Genomic DNA, 16,983 nt, shown 5'->3' with positions numbered 1-16,983 from the left:
CTGGTCAATGAGGCTGTGGGCATAGTTCAGTGAGGCTGGGGTGTAAGATGGGGTGGAGTGGGGGGAATAACACATGCACTTGTGTGGGACAAGATACCCGCCTTCAGCCCCACAATTTACACACACACACCACTGTACCGGCCTGAACATATTCAATATTTCCATTTACAAAGATGACCAGTATTTGTTCCATATGGTCTCCGTTGGAGGAAAATCCTTTCCAGCTGTGTAATGTCTACACTTATGCAGCTCAGGCGGCTAACGTAATCACACCAATGGTAGAACTAGTTACCAGCTAGTTAATGCGCTAACTGAATTCTTATTTCTCCTGGCGAAGTTTATTTTTCGCTTGACCCTTCTGGTTATGTCTGAGGGGCCAGCCTGTTTTGAGGTTTTGTTTTCGACCACCAGTTTCGGAACGCCCAGTTCCCAGCTCCGTTCCATCCTAGGCCACCCATTCCTCCCCTGGACTCTGGAAAGCCGGGATTAGGAATCTTCCTAACCGAGTGCGGCTTCTGGCGCAAGCTCACAGCCGCCTTCCCCACAAGCTGAAACAAGCTCAGTCTCTGGGGGGAGGGGGGGCCTTACAGTTGGTTCACTGAGAGCCAAAAGCATCTTTGCGAAAAGGTGCTGATGTTTCAGATTCTGGTCCCGACTGGTTGACATTTCCATACTTCGTGGACTGAGTATCTGGACGTACTGTTTGGACGTACTTGGCCTGTTAACATAAATTATTTCTGAAAATGTTACTCCTTTGCCATTTTGGTGCTTAAAATAACTTTGTTTAGGAGCTTTAACTGTTTATTAATCCTGCTAGCAAAACAAATATTTTTATTATTAAAACAAAAATACCTGGAAAAACTCAGCAGGTCTGACAGCATCTGCGGAGAGGGATACAGTTGACGTTTCGAGTCCGTATGACTCTTCATCAGAACTGAGACATATAGAAATGAGATGAAATATAAGCTGGTAGAAAGGGGTGGGGCAAGAGAGCTCGATAGGGGGCCAGTGATAGGTGGAGGCCAAGAAGAGACTGTCAAAGATGTCATAGACAAAAGGACAAAGGGGTGTTGATGGTGGTGATATTAGCTAAAGGATGTGCTAACAGGGACATTAAGGGAAGCAAGCTAGTGGCAGATGGCCCTAATGTGGGTGGGGTGGGGGGAAGGGATCGAAATGGGCTGAAAGGTGGAGATGAAATAATAGATCGAAATAAATTTTAAAATAGGAGGGAAAAGAAAAACATAGTTGTAAAAAAAAAAATTATAAATTATTGGAAAAAGGGGGATCGGAAAGGGGATGGGGATGGAGGAGAGAGTTGATGGTCTAAAATTGTTGAATGTTTTTATTCTTTCTTTAGGATCTGATTGCTCAGATTAAACAGGAACTAAGTGATTCATTAGGCTAACGTTCAAGCAAGCTGAGTATCGATTCAACTCAGACTGATCAGGTGAGTTTCTTGTGATCCTATGTCCAATGCGTTTGATTTGGTCTCGATCCAATTCTAGGTGGCCAATCCACAGCTTAACATGGCTCCAAATTCAGCTCAACAGAATCATAGGAGGCTTTAAATAGGGTTGGTTTGATCTCTCAAAAAGCCATATGTCCTTGGCATACAGACAGAAGAACTAGAGAGGGAGTAGGAGCTAGATTTCAATATAGAATAATCCCATGTGCAATGGCATGACGCATAAACCGATGCAGGGACACGGGCTGGTACAGGGACACGGGCTGGTACAGGGACGTGAGCTGGTACAGGGACGCGAGCTGGTACAGGGACGCGAGCTGGTACAGGGACACGGGCTGGTACAGGGACACGGGCTGGTACAGGGACACGGGCTGGTACAGGGACGCGAGCTGGTACAGGGATGCGGGCTGGTACAGGGACCCACACTAGTACAGGGACGCGAGCTGGTACAGGGACATAGTCTGGTACAGCTGGCTGCTGCCTGGAATATTTTCCCATGTGACCTCGGCACAGTACCATGTCTGAGTGGTAGCGGGCGGCCTCCCCCTGTTGTATCCAGGATTGTCCTGGAGTCTCCGCAAGCTAAAATCTAATCTTTGCTCCTAGCAACTTAGCAGAAAATTCCTAGGAATGTTGAAAAAAGGTTGTGTGTTTTCTTTTGGAATGTCTGACAGTCAATGATGCAACTTTGGAGGCAGGAGTGGCAGGCTTGGGGTAGGGGAAGGTAAAGCTCTCCTCTTTACTCACTTACCCGGCAAGTTAAAGGGGAGCATCTACTAAGATAGAGGAGTCAAAATGATCTTTGGTGATGGAAATGCCTGGGGATGTGGCAGGGCAACATTTATTGATGAAATAAAACTGGGCAGCAATGTTAAACCAATAATGGTTAGCTGGCCTTATTAAAATCTGATGCTTCAATGGCTGTATTGGGTGTGGTGGTGTCCTGTGTTTGTAAAAAATGTTCTCTTTGAGGCCAATTTGTGCAGCTGTGGGCAGCCTTGAGACTCCACCTGTGCCTTTGGCAAGGAAGTGAGAGGGACAACAGAGGATGCAGCTGTTAGCACCCATTTAGATTGCTGCATCTAGTTTTATTTATAGCAGTACCCACTGTGTGGCTAAAGGCATAACTGTACCTTCCAAAGAACACTATGGGGTAACACAGCTTCACAAACCCGGGACACCCCAAACCACTTCGCAGTCATTGTGCTCGTTATTTAAGTTATCTGTTCAGCTACACGTGCTGGTGTCCATTTTCTTCTGCCCTGAAGTCGATTAGAAATTGCTCTTTGAATGTAGATCTGGTGGTTTGCTTCCACCTGTTTAATTCATGGACCATTTGTAACCGGGAGCTGTCAGCCTCCCTCTGGACTGTGCTGTGAGCTGACAAAGACTAAGCTCAAAAGCCACAGCACTCCCTTGGGTTGCCATTCCTGTGGGGATTCTCCGGAGAGATTGTTGGAAAACTAGGAGAAATGGCCCAAATGATATTTGAAGACATTTGAGGGCATTTTGACAGAGGTATTGCCACGGATGGGGCGATAAATTGAAAGATGCCTCCCTAACCTGGCAAAAAATTGTAGGGACATGTTCTTTAGTGATGTAACATTGCCAATCTGCCATTTTTCTGTCTCCCTCGCCTGAAGGACTTTGACTCTTGCTGGGGTAAAGTCCCATCACTTGCACCCCATTGACACCCCCAAGCACCTGGTCTTTCGCCCGCAAGCCTAAGCATTGGAACGTTGGTGGGATTTTGTGCTTTAGGGTGCATCACAGTCAAACTGAATGCTGTTCTCCTCCCCCCGACCTTCCACTCAGTGGGCCGCTCTGGGCGATGCTGACCTGAGATTTGAGTGCGCGCGGCACATGCTGCGGGTGTTTTGGGCTCCACGGCGGAGAGGGCAAAGCTGGAAGATGGCACCCCCTCCCCCTCAGGTTCCGTGCCCTCATTGACACGAGGCTCTGTCCATGCCCCTCACTCTGGGGTATAAGACAGTTCAAGAGCCGGCTGTTGAGCAGGTTGAATGGAGGCACGTGCCATGGTAATGACCCCATTATGGTTGAGGCTGCACAAGGGAAGAGTGGGTGACCATCTTCAAGAGTGTCGTTATCTCTGAGCGGTCGTGAATGAGGGTATGATGTGTGTGCTGGTGTAACCGGAAGGTAGGAACAGGAGGAGGCCATTCAACTCCTCATTACCTGTTCCAGGGAGTTTCAGATGGATAAAGTGACTAAAATGCGTCATTTTTGCCTGGGTTTGATTTTTTGTGTAAATTTGACACACGCCCATTTGTAACAGGTTTCAATTGCAAATTACATTTGGAGCATTCTAAAATGTGGCCAAGTATGATGTAAGACGGAGTAAAAAATATCATGCGGGGAACAAAAGTGGGCGATTGCAAAACTGTAGGCATTTTACACACCATATGATCTTCTTAACCACCATAAAACAACACTAGTGGAGTGTAGAATGTCATCTAAAGATAGCTCACATCACTACAGGGAGGATATGCACATCCTGGCTGTTCACCCACTCCCTAAGTGGGGGGAGATTGGTGACTGTAATCTCAGTCACTTGAATATTTTTTCCTTTTAAGAGTAAAGCTCCTGACCTGAGGGCGATTCCCTGTTCCCCACATGCTTTCCCCCAATGGGAATGAACTGGGTTTTCATGGTCTTGACAGTTGGGTTTCGGTGCTCTTCAAAGTGCCGCTCCATTGCCAGAGTCAATGGCGGTGATCACTTTGAGAGACAGCAGTTCAAATAAGCTTATAGAGATAAAGGAGAAGAGGGCAAATAGCCGTTTGGTAGTACAGAACTTGAGTATTGCTGAAAAACAGAGACATGTTGAAGCTTTTCATTTTGCACTCATCAGGACACTTTGCAAGAATATCAATAGAAGGGGAAAACAACAATTTATACTACATGAGAAGAGAGTGTTGATTGGTTGGCAACTAGACTCTGATTCGTAGCGGAGCTTCCATGGCAAATGCACCATAAATGGAATACAAAGTTAAATCACACGTTCGTGCAAGTGAGTGAGTTTGTTAGTGTGTGTGGTGTGTGTGACTGTGGGCCGAATTTTCATTGTCCCAATTAGGGACCAAATGGAGGCGGGTCAGAAACAAAATGGCTGTTGAGTGGCTGGCAGGAGGCCCCGTGTCCATTCCCACCTTTGGTCAATTTCATGAGGGCTGGGGAGGGAGTGGGTCCAATCCTGGAACCTGCCCGCTCCTACAAAGGATGAAGCTTACAGTGTTGTGGGCTCAGTGAGAGCCTAACCCAGCGAGGGAGGGGGCTGACTTTAGCAGCTGTTGGGTTTTACATCAGCGACATGAAGGTTTGAGCCATGGATTGAAGACGAGAAGAGTTTAAAAGGTAAGTGAAGTGATTTTTCCTCCTTTACAGTTCATCATGAAACACTGTAGCAGGAGTTGTATCTGTGTGCATTAGACTGAGTGTGACAGCCCTGTGATTGGATGATGTGACTACTCATTAAACAATGTGTATGCCAGATTGTCACTTTTGCTAACTGATAACCTGTCAAGTAAAAGATCAATATTGTAAACGTGGAAAAATCTTCAGAGGGGTTGCAAAAATGTATCTAATGGATAAGAAGGTAGAGTACATGTCACACAATTTAACGGGTAGCCTAGTCTGATACCAATGTGTCAATGTTTCATCTTTTCTCATTGGTTTTATGTATTCAGTCTAAATATCTTTTTGGATAGCAGCTTTGAAGTCTGGCTGTTTACTCAGGAAATTTTATAGGCTCTGAGCTGAAATTCTACTGCCTCATCATCTTACAAGAGCTTGACTTTGTTTACACAGAGTTTGAAGTGTCAGTTTGTTTACTCGAGGAGCTTTATAGGCGATTCAATGGCTTCCAACTGTTATAATAAGGCTTCTGAGTTCTGTCAATAAGGTGGATAATGGGCAAAGGGGTGAGGGGGTGAGGGAAGTGAGGGGGGGTTAAAGCGAGGGGGCTGAGGACATTGATAGTGAGCGGAGGGTATAAAGTGGTCAAGAGGTTCAACGTGATATAACTGAACTGCTGACTGCCTGAGAGGTACTGGACTCTGGAATGGAGGTGGGTCTTTTAACATGCCTGCTCCAGACTTGACCTGTCATCGTGCCCACCATGGCTTCCTCTGGCGACAGGCTTGCTTCCAGACCACACGGCCCAGACCCCTGGATTTCCAACAGCAGACTCCACTTCCAATATGGAGCATAAACACTGGTGTAGAGCAGTTAAGCAGAATGGCTTATTCCTGTGCTAGAAATTTTAAGAAATTCTGTGGAAGCCTGATTGGATCTGGCCCTCGGAGATTGCTGGCCAAGGAATGGCGGGACGCGCGGGTGTAGCTTTGCTAGGCTCCAGCTCTTATTTAAAGGGATGCGCAGCGATGGTTGCTTTGAGTAACAGAGGCTTTGACGGGGACAAGGAACCTGTGTGCTCCGTGTTCATTGCCTCTTCAGGGGTTCCCATGTGGATCCGTCATGAGGGTCGCTCAGCTTCTTTGACATGCCCGGGGCAGCCTCCTGTGCTCAGAAATGTCTGGGCTTCTTGACGGGAGGTCGAGTCAAGTGGAGCGTTCACTATCCAGAGGGTCAGGAGATGGCTGCAGGGCAATAGCTTCATGAAGCCAGCCAGCACTGCATTCTGTCAGGCAGCTAGGGTAAAGCATCGGTTACTATCTGTTTCCTCACCTCATCCCACTCTGCCTGAGTCTGTGTGCTCTGGCCTCAGAAAGCAGCTCTTCCTGAGCTTTACAACTCCCGACTGCAGAAGGACCCATTCAGTAACCATATCTATTGGCAGGTGACTATTTGGAAAGATGATCCCATGAACCAGAGTTCATTCCACACTGATTCATATGAAGTGTGGCTACGGGGACCCCATGTCCTTCTCATTGACCGAATTTCTCTCCTGGCTTCCACTGCTTGTTATTTACAGGAATAATTGGAACGCCACCGCCACCTTAACCATCCACTCCCCCCACCACCGACACACAGTGCCACCAGTGTGCACCATCTACAAGATGCACTGCAGCAACTCAGCAAGCACCTTTTAAACCCGCCACCTCTACCACCTAGAAGGATAAGGGCAACAGACAATTGGGAACATCATGACCACCAGGTTCCCCTTCAAGTTATACATGATCCTGTTTGGAAATATATCCCAATTCCTCCTGCGTCAAAAGTGGGGAGGTTGTGTTTCATTTATATATGGCACTGGTGAGGCCACATCTGGATTATCATATACAGTATTGGTCTCCTTATTTGAAGAAGGATGTAAATGCATTGGAAGCAGTTCAGAGAAGGTTTACCAGTCTAATACCTGGAATGGGTGGGTTGTCTTATGAGGAAGGGTTGGACAGACTAGGCTTGTATCCGCTGCAGTTTAGAAGAGTAAGAGGCAACTTGATTGAAACATATAAGATCCTGAAGGGTCTTGACAGGTTGGATGTGGAGAAGATGTTTCCTCTTGTGGAAGAATCTAGAACTCTGTCACCATTTAAGACAGAGATGAGGAGCAATTCTTTTCTGTCAGAGGGTTGTGAGTCTTTGGAATGCTTCCTCAAAAGGTGGCGGAAATAGAGTCTTTGAATATTTTTAAGGCAGCGCGAGATGGATAAGCAAGAGGTGAAAGGTTATCGGGGGTAGGCGGTAATGTGGAGTTGAGGTTACAAACGAATCAGCCATGACTTTATCGAATGGCAGTGCAGGCTTCAGGGGCCAAGTAACCTACTCCTGCTCCTAATTCCTATGTTTGTCTGTTTCTATCAATTGTATTGTGCCCAATTGATTTTTAAATGTTTCCATGTTTTTTGCCTCCAATTTTCTATCAGAGAAACCATTGCCCATGTTAATCACTCTTTGTGTGAATAAGGGCTTTCTGATATCTGTCCTAAATTTGCCTCTTAGCAGTTTGACCCTGTTCCTGCAATTTATTCTAAAATATGATTCTACATGTACATTTTCCATTGCCTGAATTATTATATAACCCTCACTTATCCTCCTCATTGGAAACCCGCACACAGATAATTTCCGGTTTCCAATCCCACGCCACAATAGTGTTGTTTGCATGATGCTATCTTGAAAGGTAAACACCCTTTTTGGGCTGGAGCAGGTTTGCCCCAATTAGTGGCACTGGGTGTAGCCAGGAAGTGGGAGCTGCCTGCAGAGCATAAGTGGCAAAGGCAGACAGCGGCCATGATGGGGAGTGCCACTGTCTTGCAGAGGAGAAGAGGCAGCACCTCGGAGGGTTATTAGCCTCACCGAGCTCATAAGTGGCCAAATGCAAGGTAAAGCACGTGATCCGGTGTAAGATCCCTCAGCTCCCAAAATCGTTCAACTTCAAAAAGAGCAACTTCTGCCCACTTTGAACCTAATAGCCTTATACTAATGTGCTCATGTACACCGATGTTCACGTTGAAAATTGCCTTCTTTCCCCCTATACCCCCCTCCAGCTCTTAACAAGCTCATCAATGAGCTTAATGGGCCATTAATTGGAGATGAGTGGCCTCCCTGTTTTCCCTCATCCATTTGAACATCACCTCACATTCTGGAGGTGGTGGGATCCTGGAGTCGATTGTATCAAATCAAACCAGCACCCCTTCCCAACTCCACCACATTTGAAAATCCTGGCCCACCTCAGAATGAATAACCCAAGTTTCTCCATTTTTCTTCTTAACTCAGTCCCTTGACGCTGTCGATCAGTCTTGTGGTTCTTCTCTGCCCTGTCATCAGCACTAAAATGTTTCCCTTGTGTCTCAGTGACTGGACCTGGACCCAGTGTTCAAGGTGCAGACTGACCAGAACGGGACCCAGTGTTCAAGGTGCAGAATGACTGGAACAGGACCCAGTGCTCAAGGTGCAGACTGACCAGAACTGGACCCAGTGCTCAAGGTACAGACTGACCAGAACTGGACCCAGTGCTCAAGGTGCAGATTGATCAGAACTGAACCCAGTGCTCAAGGTGGAGACTGACCAGAACTGGACACAGTGCTCAAGGTGCAGATTGATCAGAACTGGACACAGTGCTCAAGGTGCAGACTGACCGGAACAGGACCCAGTGCTCAAGGTGCAGACTGACCAGAACTGGACCCAGTGCTCAAGGTGCAGACTGACCAGAACTGGACCCAGTGCTCAAGGTGCAGACTGACCAGAACGGGACCCAGACATTGAAAGCTGTGATAAAATTGTAAGCTCCTTCCACTTACCTGTTACCATGAGGAAGGAAATTCGAGGGGGTGTGATTGACATAAGCAGGAATGATAGGCAGAATTTTCCTTTTTAGAATATCTGCATCTGATTATTGTTGGCTGAAGGAAAGGATTTCTTGTTTAATGTGTAACCGAACCCCGTGTAAGGTTTCATTGAGCAAACTCTCACACAAGAACCATTTATATAACGTGTACAATTAATGTTTATTTAATTCCTCTAAAGTACTGTCTCCCTGCCAGCTTCACTTTGCTCTAACATATGCCCACAGAAAAATATGCTAAGTTGCCAACAACGTATATTTGGGAGAAATGGCTGTTTCGCAGAAGTGATCAATCATCAACTTTACTAGTCACTGAGGAATGAGTTTTTGGATTTATTATTTGTCCCTTTGACTGTTTTATTTATCTTCCAATCAATTAACATCTGATTAAGTGCACTCCCTTAGGAACAAGCACTCAGCTCCAATGGATTGGTGATGCAGTGGCAATCTCACTGGGCTAGTAATCCAACAGTCCAGGCTAATGCTCTGGGGACAGGGGTTCAAATCCCACCACAGCAGCTGGTGGAATTTAAATTCAGTTAATTTTTAAAGAAATCTGGAATTGAAAGCTAGTCTCAGCCATTATGACTGTGAAACTATCATTAGTTGTAAAAATCTATCTGGTTCACTAACGTCCTTTAGGGAAGGAAATCTGCCATCTTTACCCTGTCTGGCCTATGGGTGACTGCAGACCCACAGCAATGTGGTTAGCTCTTAAATTTCCCCTGAAGTGGCCTAGCGAGACACTCAGTTCAGGGGTAATTAGGGATGGGCAACAAATGTTGGCATGAAAGAGTAAATGATCAAGAAATGTCTTCTCACCATCTCGCCCACCAACCCGGTCTTTACCAGATCACTCTCTCTCTCCTCTTCAGCGGTTGCTCAAAGTGGAAGAAAGGAAAGAAAATTTGTGGATTTGCTTAAAACATTTGACTTTTATCCATTGCTCCTGATTGCAACTCAGCCTGTACTGACAGAAAGTTCACTTCTCTATAAGGGTTGCAAGTGAAATGAATTTGGCCAGTCCCAGTCTTGCTACTGGTTCATTGCCGGCCCACATCGCAGAAGTGCTTACATCTGGCAATGAGTTAACACCAAACTGTCCCTCCCATTCATAGCAGTGCTCATTCAAGATCAAAGGCTAAGGCACATTGCTTGAGTGGAATAGAAAGAGTTTTGTGCCCCATAGCTGACATCTTGTGATGAGCGAGCTCCACGTGGATGTTGAATATCAGTTATGGGCGAGCGCCACATTTGCCAGCAGTTTCATCCTGAATACCACCCAAAAACCCTGTTCGCCCTCTTCTTTCCTGACCCCCATTCCTGATGCACTGTTCCCTGAAAAGTGAGATAGACATCGGTAAATAGATAAGCTCTTTTTAGAAGTCAAAGTAGTGTTTTAAGTGGCTGTGTCAGTGATTGTGAACCAGTTGTAGCAATGGCTTAATCCCTCCTGTTGTCAGGATGACCTGCTGCTCTCTTTCCATCCCCCACAAGAATTGTCAAAGTTTAAAGTGAGAAGCCCATTCAGCCCCCTCGAACCAAGCCCCCTCTCGTACCTTAACTCTCCCGTTACAGCGTCCAGCTGCATTCCCAGGCTCCCTGATGTCTTGCTTCCACTAATCCCTTTTAAATTTAATATTGACAAGGGGAATGTATGGCTCCAGATGCTATTCTTCTGCTTTTAGACAGAGTAGTATTTTGGATTCTCCCTGTTGATAAAGAGCGATATGAGGTCAGAGTCAAAGAAAGTACAGCACAGGAACAGGCCCTTCGGCCCTCCCAGCCTGCGCCGATCATATTACCTGTCAACTAAAACATTTTGCAATTCCGGGGTCTGTATCCCTCTATTCCCATCCTATTCGTGTATTTGTCAAGCTGCCTCTTAAACACCACTATCGTACCTGCTTCCACCACCTCCTCTGGCAGCGAATTCCAGACACTTACTACCCTCTGTGTAAAAAAAAAAACTTGCCCCACACATCTCCTCTAAAGTTTTCTCCTCTCATCTTAAATCTATGTCCCCTAGTAATTGACTCTTCCACCCTGGAAAAAAGCTTCTGACTATCTACTCTGTCCATGCCACTCATAATTTTGTAAACTTCTATCAAGTCGCCCCGCAATCTCCGTCACTCTAGTGAGGACAATCCGAGTTCCTCCAACCTCTCCTCGTAGCTAATAACCTCCAGACCAGGCAGCATCCTGGTTAACCTCCTCTGCACCCTCTCCAATGCCTCCATATCCTTCTGGTAATGTGGCGACCAGAATTGCACGCAATAAAGGTATCTCCAGGCTGAATTTCATCTTGGCTCTTTCGGAGTAACTCTCTGACATTGCATTCCAGTGGAAAACATGGCCAGCTGGGAGCATACATGGGAAAATCTGAGCATGTGCCAACTTGAACATCTGATATGTTTTCTCAAAGGATAAGGCTCCTTGCCAGTAACACAAAAATGGAAAAGGATCCCAAAGAGATCGACATAGAGTCATGGAATCATGGAACCATAGAGTGCTAAAGGAGGCCATTCAGCCTGTTTTGTCTGCTCCGGCTCTCTGGCACATCTATCTAATTACTACCACTCCCATACAAACGTATGAATTAGGAGCAGGAGTAGGCCACTCGGCCCCTCGAGCCTGCTCCATCATTCAATAAGATCATGGGCAGAATTCTCCCCCCGTTCGGAGGGGGGGAAGTTTAGGAGCAGGCGTGTGGAGGTGTGCCTCCGATTGGGTGGGGGAGGGGGGGGTGCGCAACGCCATTTTATGTGGGCAGGCCAATTAAGGCCCGCCCAGCATGACGTCCGCAAGGAAGTGCTTCTGTGCTCCCTGTGCGGGAGGGGTGAATCCCTGAGCCGAGAGTGCGCTCTTTCATACATGCGCTTGAAGAAGCCCACTCGTCTCCCTGAGGCTAAGTGCTGCCTCAGGGAGATCAGCTCCATGATAAAAAATCTTAAAAACAGAGAAAAAAAAATTCCCCTGACGTCCCCTCATGTGACGCTGTCACATGAGTTGGGACATGTCTATCACTTTTAAATACACTTTAATTACATTTTTTAAAACCTACATGAAACCTCATCCCACCCGTGGATGAGGTTTGATGCTTTTTCCAATGCCCTCCAGGGCTCCCAGCCTGCCCGCCAACCTTAAGGTTGGACGGGCAGGTCCATTAATTACTTTAATGACTTTATCAATGGCCTCAATTGGCCATTGACAGGTCAGTGGGCACGCAGCTGATTCTGCTGAGCCTCCGCCTACCTGAAAATTGAAATGGGGCGCGGTGATGTCGAGAGTTCCTGCGTCATTTTACGCCAACCTGGAAATCTTGGTCCAAGTCTGATCTGAACATAACCTCAACTCCACCTTCCTGCCTTCCCCTGATAACCTTTCACCCCCTTGCTTATCAAGAATCTAACTACCTCTGTCTTAAAAATATTCAGACACTGATTCTACCTCCTTTTGAGGAAGAGAGTTCCAAAGACTCACTACTCGCTGAGAGAAAAAAATTTCTCCTCACCTCTGTCTTAAATGGGTGACCCCTTATTTTTAAACAGTGAACCCTCGTTCTAGATTCTCCCACAAGAGGAAACATCTTCTCCACATCCACCCTGTCAAGACCCCTCAGGATCTTAAAGGCTTCAAATAAGTCGCCTCTTACTCTTCTAATTTCCAGTGGAGACAAGCCTAGCCTGTCCAGGTATTAGTCTAGTAAACATTCCCTGAACTGCTTCCAATGCATTTACATCCTTTCTTAAATAAGAAGACCAGTACTGTACACAGTGCTCCAGATGTGGTCTCACCAATGCCCTGTATAACTAAAGCATAACCTCCCTACTTTTGTAATCTTTTCCCCTCGTAATTAATGATAACATTCTATTGGCTTTCCTAATTACTTGCTGTACCTGCATATTAGATTTTGTGATTCATGTACCAGGATACCCAAATCCTTCTGCATCTCAGAGCCCTGCAATCTCTCACCATTTATATAATATGCTTTTTTGTTCTCCCTGCCAAAATGAATGATTTCACATTTTCCCACATTATACTCCATTTGCTGGATCCTTGCCCACTCACTTAACCTATCCAAATCCTTTTGTAGTCTCCTTAGTCCTCTTCACAACTTACTATCCTACCTATCTTTGTGCCAGTTGCAAATTTAGCATCCGTACCTTCGGTCCCTTCATCCAAGTCATTTATATAAATTGTAAAAAGTTGAGGCCCCAGCACTGATCCCTGTGACACACCACTCATTACATCCTGCCAACCAGAAAATGACCCATTTATGCCTACTCTCTGTTTCCTGTTAGCCAGCCAATCTTCTATCCATGCCAATATGTTACCTCCTACACCATGAACTTTTATTTTTGGCAGTAACCTTTAATGTGGCACCTTTTCAAATGCCTTCTGGAAATCTAAGTACATGACATCCACCAGTTCCCCTTTATCCACAGCACATCTTACTTGTTCCCCTGCTCTTTCCCCCCCTTTCAAACATTTTACCCAATTCCCTCTCATCTCATTTTTCCTTCTAGCTCATCCCCGGTGCAGCTAAAGACCGATTTACCAAATAAGGCACATATCTTGACCACCATTTGCCAGTAGATGTTCCCAGTGAGTGGCAGCCATTCCGAAAATTGGCCCTTCAAGGCCAGTCTTGCAGTTTTTCTCAATCCAGTATCCCATTTTATTGTGTCACATAGTTCTCAGGGTCAGTGGGTAGCACTCTCCCCTCAGGTCAGAAGGTAGTAAGCAGAAGCCCCTGTTCAGAGACTTGAGTATGCTTTCTAGGCTGCCACTTCAGTGCAGTACTGAGGGTGTGCCCCACTGTCGGTGGTGCCAACTTTCCAGTGAGATGATAAACTGAGGCCTCAAGAATGTGAAAGGTCCCATTGTACTGTTTTAAAGAAAAGCAGGGGGTTTGTCCCTGGTGCAGCCTGGCTAATTACTTACCTCTCACATAACATCACTAAAACAGACTATATGGTCATGACCTCATCATTGTTTATGGGAGCTTGCTGTGCAGTGTCCCCACATTAGAACAGTGACGACAATTTGAGAACATGTAATTGGCTGCAAAGTACTTTGTCCTGGAGTCATGAAAAGTGTTCTTTAAATGTAAGCCTTTCTAGTAGAAGTTAAAAATTTCCTTAAATGCAGCAACATATTATATCAGACTCCTGGGTTGTAGCGAACTGCATTGCAATTGCAAAGTTTGTGAGATTAACGCTGGAAGCACTTCTGCATTTGCACAATGAGATTGAGATGTAGATGTGGTCCCTTTAGTAGCCACTGTCCCCTTTAACAATACTAGTCAGGCAAACACAATACAGTGTCGTGTCAAGCTGTGTATAATTAGAATGTAACTCTATTCATTAAATTAGCCTTCATAGCTTAGGTGAATCCTGGTAACTGGTAGTGAGAAGCTGCCACATATTTGGTTATTTAGAGGTTGTAATTGCATATCCAGTGGTAAAGCTGACACCGTGAAAGGTTTGAATAACCTCTGAAGAAGGGTCAAACGGACTCCAAACGTTAACTGTTTTTCTCTCCACAGAAGCTGTCAGACCTGCTGAGTTTTTCCAGAATTTTGTTTTTTATTACCGTTAAAGCTTTGCTGTGTTGTGTGCGTGGCGTATTGTATCAGCTTGCCACCTCTTGCTAGCTCACTGCTGCTGGCAGTGCGACCATTTGTTTACACCGCAGAGTCTTAGGGCATCACTGTGCCCTGCCAGTGAGTTGAAGGCCGGCTGGGATTTGTGGCAGGTCTCGGAGCCAGGGTGTTGCACAGCGAATCAAAAAGCCCGTTTACTCAGCAAAGTCCCCTTTAATCAGTGCGGCTGCACCAGGCTACAGAATCCATTGAGAAAGAGTCTCGACAAACTCCAGCAAAAAAGAACCCATGCTCAAAATGACAGCAAAGTCTCCAGTTAAATGTAAGGTTATTTCACCAGGAACGTGCACGGGGTGGGGGATGGTTACGGATAAATGATGTGCATAAAATCAATCCCATCACTGAAAGGGGTGAGGTCTCTGGGCGCGATTGGCTGGGGAATTAACAAAACACCTCCAGTCTGGTCAGGGGTAGCGGTGCAGCTGCAGAAGGTAAGACCCAGAGAGAGAGAGGTCATCCTTATTGGTGATGTGCCACCAACTGTAGGAAACCTGAGGGTCGGTGCCCAATACATATCAAACTTAGGAGAATCCCTCCTCTGTGTAAGGAAGGGCCATCCCACACAGACCTGGGCAATTACAGCTCTGATTCTCAGTCATTCATTGAAGCCTTTCTGAACGCCAAAATGGTGGATTTCTCATCAGAGTAAATTAACACAGGCACTGAAACCTGCCCAAGTTTAATTCCTGTTTTTTTTTTCTGCTTTATAATGGACAGGCTGGATACTATAAAGAATGAGTTCTTTCTCTTCCTCCTCCGCCCTACTTTTTAACACACTGTAATGATCCATGCAAAAGGCTGGAAATACTCGGCAGGTCAGGCAGTCACTGTGTAGCAAGAAACAGAGTTAATGCTTTAGGTCGACGACCTTTAGTCAGAACAGGAAATTGTTAAAGATGTCACAGGTTTTAAGCAAGAACAGGCACAGGGAAAGGAGGGAGGGAGGGAAAGAACAAAACATGATAGAGTGGAGGGCAGGAGAGATTAAATGACAAAAGGATTGATCACAGAATTTTAATGGCACAGAAGAAGGCCATTCGGTCCATTGTGTCTGCACCAGCTCTCCAAATGAGCTTTATGACCTAGTGCCATTGCCCTGCCTTTTCTCCGTACCCTTGAACATTGCTTCGATTCAAATAATCATCTGATGCCCTCTTGAATGCCTCAATTGAACCTGCCTCCACCACACTTCCAGACAGTGAATTCCAGACCTGAACCACTCGCTGTGTTTCTCATGTCACATTTGCATGGTGCAAGGGCAAAAGGGGAATGGTAATGGGGCAAGTGAAGAAACAAAAGATGAGTCTAGAGGAGGGGTAAATAGGGATAGAACAATCATCACCAAAAGCTACTGTCTGGAAAAAATGGGGAGGAAAGAGGTTATGGTCTGAAATTGTTGAACTCATTATTGAGCCTAGAAGTCTGTGAAGTGTCCAATCGGAAGGTGAGGTGCTGTTCCTCAAGCTTCTATTGGGTTTTATCAGAACAGTGCAGCAGGCCGAGGACAAAGAGCCAAGATCGTCTGGTCCTGCCAAAAGTCAGTGGGCTTCTGGCTAGGCTGCCGCAATCCCACCCGCGACAGGGCCGGAAAATCCCAGCCCGGAAGCGGAGAATTAAAGCGACAGGCAACCGGAAACTCAGGGCCCCGATTGTGAGCTGAATGGAGGTGTTCCATAAAGCGGTTACCCAATCTGCACATTTCCAGTGTTTTCTGTTTGCATTTCACATTTCTAGCATCCAGAGTATTTTGATTGTGAAACCTATCCACGTTGCTCCTTGTTTGGTGTTGACCGTTGGCCATGGAACTAATTAGTAGACAGACTTGTCCTTGTGATGTCGGCATCCCACAGGACTCATAGTGTAAATGTTATGCTGGCAGCTAGTGGAAATCTGCCAGTAATGGGGCTGGATAGCTGCCTGCAGTTGGAGTCCAGGAGTTGATGCCTGGGACCGCTTCATGCTTAAGAGATGCACTGTAAAATGGTCAGCCTATCAATGACAGGTTATTTTTCTCCCTAAAATATTATGGCTCCAAAGCGTAATGAAGCTACATCATGTGGCCTTCAGCACAAGACTCACCTCATAACCCTGAGCACCTGTCAAGTGTAGGGCATTGCCCAATTAGATGAGATGAGCATCTTAGTCTCCCTTGGGTAGAAACACAAGAGTTTCAAAATTCTTGGGGCGGCATTTTGGGGACAGCGGGTATGGAGTTGTGGGGGGGGCTGCGGATTGATGGATGACCAAGTAGAATATGGATAACTCTGACCCTTGAGGAAAACGCATCTCAGGACAACTCATGTGGCATCACCGGCCCTCCTGAGGCAGCTGACCAGAGGGGGAGAGGACCTGGGTCCTCGATGGTGAATCATCTCCCAGGTGCCAGTGGCACCACAGAGCAGATTTGAAAGAATTTGGAAGCGAGACAGGGAAATGACTGGACATCATGGCTAGAATCGACAACAAAGGTTGGGCAGAGGGAGATAGGTTAAAGAGTGGGACATCCAGGTTAGTAAACTTAGCGTTGCTACCAATGCCACAATCTAATCAACACAGAAATAGGAAGAGAAGAGAGTTAAA

At 46.2% G+C, this 16,983-nt stretch overlaps 1 protein-coding gene across 3 annotated transcripts in view; it reads left to right on the top strand.

Annotated features, from left to right (window-relative positions):
• Positions 1-16,983, top strand: part of LOC121270857 (carbohydrate sulfotransferase 3-like) — a 96,249-nt gene that overhangs the window by 35,133 nt on the left and 44,133 nt on the right. For all 3 annotated transcript variants that reach the window (XM_041176397.1, XM_041176398.1, XM_041176396.1), the window contains one exon: positions 1,361-1,450. The gene's annotated coding sequence lies outside the window, so the exon portion shown is untranslated. The remainder of the gene's footprint in view (positions 1-1,360; positions 1,451-16,983) is intronic.

This window comes from Carcharodon carcharias, chromosome 28 (genome assembly GCF_017639515.1).
Source record: "Carcharodon carcharias isolate sCarCar2 chromosome 28, sCarCar2.pri, whole genome shotgun sequence".
Classification (NCBI taxonomy): Eukaryota; Metazoa; Chordata; class Chondrichthyes; order Lamniformes; family Lamnidae; genus Carcharodon; species Carcharodon carcharias.
This window is presented reverse-complemented; position numbering and strand designations above follow the sequence as displayed.